The following is a 4,816-nucleotide window of genomic DNA, read 5'->3' as shown; positions in this document are numbered from 1 at the left end:
GGGGGGGGGGGGGGCCCCCCCCCCCCCCCCCCGCCTGGCAGCACCTGGTGAACTGGGGCTTTTTTTTTCCAAAGAGCTGGGAGCTGGGGCGGGCGGGTCAGCCATTGCCAGGCTGGGGGGAATGCACCTGGCTGATTCAGAGATTCAGCAGCAGCCAAATCTCTGAATCAGATTTGGATTAATTGATTCTAGACAGTGATTCAAATCACCAAATCGAATCACTGTCCCCCGAATTGGCCAAATCCAAAGCAAATACTAGCCACTTCGCACAGTGCTAACATTCACTTTTGATTCCAGAAATGCAGCCACATGCCTGCAGTGGCCCAGGCCAGAAGTCAGGGGGCAGTGGAACATGCCTCCCTGCTTGGCTGGAAAAAACATCTTGGGCCAAGGCTAGCCTGCCCACCCTGGGGGGCTGCAGGGGAGGTACAAAGCATACTGGGATGCTGGGGGACCGTGAGTTAACTTGAATCTGGGGGGGATCTGGGACAGAAGTTCAATAATCCAATTTAACCTAAATCAGTTTACTCTGATACCACATCCATCCAGGTTTATCTTAAACTGGTTTCAGCCATTTTGAAAGTGGTTTATGTGCACTGAACTTGAGTTGTGTTGCAGATTTGAACTGGTTTCTGATCACTTATACCAGTTCGTGTCATTTCTGTCCCTACCCTTAAAACATATGGTCTGCCATTAAATTTAGATGAGAAAGATGGGCACCTTACAATCAATCAAGAGAGGTTTATCTTAAATGGCAGCACTTCTTTATCTAAGCTAATTTAGACATCATTCTGCTTGAAATTATGATTATTATTATTATACTGAATGTGCCTGAACTTTCTGTTTTGAGAAATACTGTCAATTCTAGCAATATTTTTTACATTGAACATGGGAAAATGATGCTACCCTCAAAGCTAGAATGAACTGTATATTGTTTATAGTTACATAAAATGCCAACAGTGCACTAAACCCTTTAAAATATAGCAACAAAGTCTTTGCCTTGAGAAGTTAGAGTTAAATTAGCAATCGAGAGACAAGGGATGGCATACAACTAAAAGCAACTGTTTAGTATGCATCATACTAGTGCCACATTTTCTGTGGGGGATTTTGTCTTTACGTTAGTTATTATAGCTTTGAAGGAAAAAAAGGACTGAAGCACTCAGCGTTTACAGCCAAGCATGCAGAGCCCTCTGATATTCCAGCAGAATCCTGCTCTTTAAAGTCTCTCATCAAGGATGTGGAGAAGCTTGAGAGAGTCCAGAGGAGAGCCAAATGTATGATCAGAGGTCAGAAAAACAGACCTTACGATGAGAGGCTGAGAGCTATGGGACTCTTCAGCCTGGAAAAGCGCAGGCTCAGGGGGGACCTGGTGGCCACCTATAAGTTTATCAGGGGTGTGCATCAGGATCTGGGGGAACGTCTGTTCACCAGAGCGCCCCAAGGGATGACAAGATCGAACGGTCACAAACTCCTCCACGACGGTTTCAGGCTGGACATAAGGAAGAACTTTACTGTTCGAGCCCCCAAGGTTTGCAATAGACTGGCGCTGGAGGTGGTTCAAGCATCTACTTTGATCACCTTCAAGAGACATTTGGATGTCTATCTTGCTGGGATCCTATGACCCCAGCTGACTTCCTGCCCTTTGGGCAGGGGGCTGGACTTGATGATCTTCTGAGGTCCCTTCCAGCCCTAATGTCTATGAATCTATGAATCATCTTAATTGGGTTTTGGACCAAGTTCCTGGCACAAAATATCATACCTTTATGGTGCAGTGAGTCAGTTAGCAAGGGCACAGTACAGATTACACTTGAGGTACACTAAGCATGCCACAGTATAATCACCTGATTTTCTGTTTGAAATGAAAGATACTGTTTTTTAAGCCAAGCTGTTCTTAGATATTGCCAGATTTCTGTTTCCTGGAATCTCATCAGTGTGATGAATTTCAGACTAAATCATGCTCCCACTCAGCTCAGTGGAAAAGACTCCGTTAAACTTCAGTTTAACCAGGATCAGGCAAAGTTGCCATGTGCATTACACATGTGGTATAGCCATGTACACTGATAAATGTGCTAAAATATAGCATGCACCGGGGAATACAAGGAACTTTCTCACTTCATATGAGCACGGCTGTATAATTTTGAATATTTATTCTATACTTTAGGAACAGAAAAAATGTCCTAAAAATGCCTGTGTCTACCCAGATGTCACGTTTGCACCTTGATCACGCTTATGTAAATTATTCTACTGAGTCATTCTTCTCAAATACAAAAGTCTGCACATGACAAAGGCTTTAAATCACCATAAGACTGAGTATGTTGTGGGGAGAGCATTGGTCAGCATTGGGTGGGGAGCACAGTGAATTTTCAAAGAACAGCCCCAACTCTTCTGATATGCTCCAAAGCAAGGAGAACTGATAAAAATTCATCACTGAGTTGTACTACTCTCTAAAACTAAAACCCAAGTAGGGATGCTCTTCACAAAGAATCCTCTGTCCCAGATGGCAGTGAAACGACAGTATTTTACAACAGATGAGGACATGACCTTCTAAGTGTAGCAGAAAGCCGGAGCGATCTTTGTGTTTGTTAAGGTCCTTTTATGTTGTATTTGGCCTTAGTGAATCTCTCTCTCACCATTTTGAATGCAGACACCTTTACCAGGTACTTGCAAACTAAGTACATTGGCTGGAAGGGGTAGCTGATTATCTTTGTTTTTGCCACTTGTATAATACTTCTGAGGGATTAAATTGGTTACAAGCTGTTTCAAGTGGCAAACCAACCTTCTGTCCTGGGAAGAAACAGAAATAGATTAAATTCTGCTGGAGTATGGAAAGTGTGTCTATGCCTGCCTTCTTCTGGCAGGCCATGAGATTATCTTCTGAATTTTAAGAGGATGCAGATGTATTTACAAAACAAACTACTAAAACATGTCAACAAGCAAATTTGTACTTTGGTCACTTATCAGCAAAAGGTACTTCCCGCCACCTGAGAGGCAGAATAGGATCTTGGAGTCATTATTGATTCCAAGATGAACATGGGCTGCCAATGTGAGGACACGGTCAGTAAGGCTAACCGCACCTTGTCATGCATCCACAGATGCATCACGAGCAGGTCCAAGGAGGAGATCCTCCTCTTCTATGTGACATTGGTCAGGCCGCAGTTGCAGTACTGCATCCAGTTCTGGGCGCCGCACTTCAGGAGGGATGTGGACAACATTGAGAGGGTACAGAGGAGGGCTGCTCGCATGGTCAGGGGACAGCAGGGCAGGCCCTACAAGGAGAGGCTACGGGACCTGAACCTTTTCAGCCTCCACAAGAGAAGGCTGAGAGGGGATCTGGTGGCCGTCTATAAACTTACCAAGGGAGACCAGCGGCGGACAGGAGAGAACCTCTTCCCCAGAGCACTACCAGGAGTAACTAGGAATAACGGCCATAAGTTGACTGAGAATAGGTTCAGACTAGATATCAGGAGGTACTACTTCACAGTCAGGGCGGCTAGGATCTGGAACCAACTTCCAAGGGAAGTGTTGCTCGCTCCTACCCTGGGGGTCTTCAAACGGAGGCCAAATAATCACCTAGCCGGGGTCGTTTGACCCCAGCATCCTTTCCTGCCCATGGCAGGGGGTCGGACTTGATGATCTGCTCAGGTCCCTTCCGATCCTACCAGCTATGAAACTATGAATCAGCCGAATCCGAATCTGAAGTGAATACTAGCCGCTTCGCACAGGTCTAATTTCCAGTTAAATGGTCTCCACTGATTTCAACTGTCAGGGTCCTGCACAAGGAAAGGGGTCCTCTAAGTCTCAGTCAAGAGTATAGTGCCCCATCCAGCCCCAGTTTATGTCTATAAAATTAGGCCAGCAATAGCTTTATCGATTATCCATATTTACCTGAATAGAAGATGACCCTAATCATAAGATGACACCCAATAATTAGATTCTATATATGGAAAATGTATTAATTTGTTATAATTTTTAGGTATAGAATCTAATGATTGCAGGTTTGCCTTGAATCTAATTATTGAAGGTTTGCTGTAGCCCTCCGTACTAGCTAGAGCAGGGAAAATAAATCTGGGGAGTCAGGTAGTTCTTTGCTCTCTGCTTCCACCCAACTTTTTCTCCTGGAAGCCCCTTCCCTCTCTCCTTACTGTCAGATCCTGCTCTCCCTGAGCACATGGAAGTGAGAGGCACATTTTAAAACAATAACCTTGAAATAAACATGCCTGTAGCAATTTGCATATAGTACCTATAGACTTAAATCATCCAGAATTGATGCATGTACCTTTTTTTTAAAAAACTGCTACAAGTTTAAGCACAGGTGTTTCATAAGCACACTTTTGAGCAGCACTTTGGCACCTACTTGCATCTAGTATAAACTAGTTTTTTCATACATTTAATTTCAAGGGCCAGATCAGTTCCAAATTCATTTGGGCAAAGCCCAAGAATCAAGTTCTAAAACTTGATAGAGCAGAGCTGAATCGTTCAAGTTTGTGTGGCTCCACCATCAGGCAAGTATCCTCCTTCCCAGACCCATCTATCGGTCTGGGACTTCGGCTGTTCCCCAAATCCAAGGTAGGCATCCTGTGTGCAAGCCCCTGGTCCGGAGGCCTTAGGGTTCAGATACCCCCTGGTCTCGCTTGCTCGTAGCCAAAAGGCCAAGGAGCGAGCCAGGGAGAAGTCGAGAAGCAGGCCTCCATTACCACAAAACTGTGCAGTTGAGTTCCCTACATTTGGGGAAACTTGCCGGGTTCATAGATTCATAGATGTTAGGGTCGGAAGGGACCTCAATAGATCATCGAGTCCGACCCCCTGCATAAGCAGG

The sequence above is a fragment of the Alligator sinensis genome, unplaced genomic scaffold (assembly GCF_000455745.1).
Source record: "Alligator sinensis unplaced genomic scaffold, ASM45574v1 scaffold970_1, whole genome shotgun sequence".
NCBI classification, from domain to species: Eukaryota; Metazoa; Chordata; order Crocodylia; family Alligatoridae; genus Alligator; species Alligator sinensis.
Note: the sequence above shows the minus strand (reverse complement) of the source record.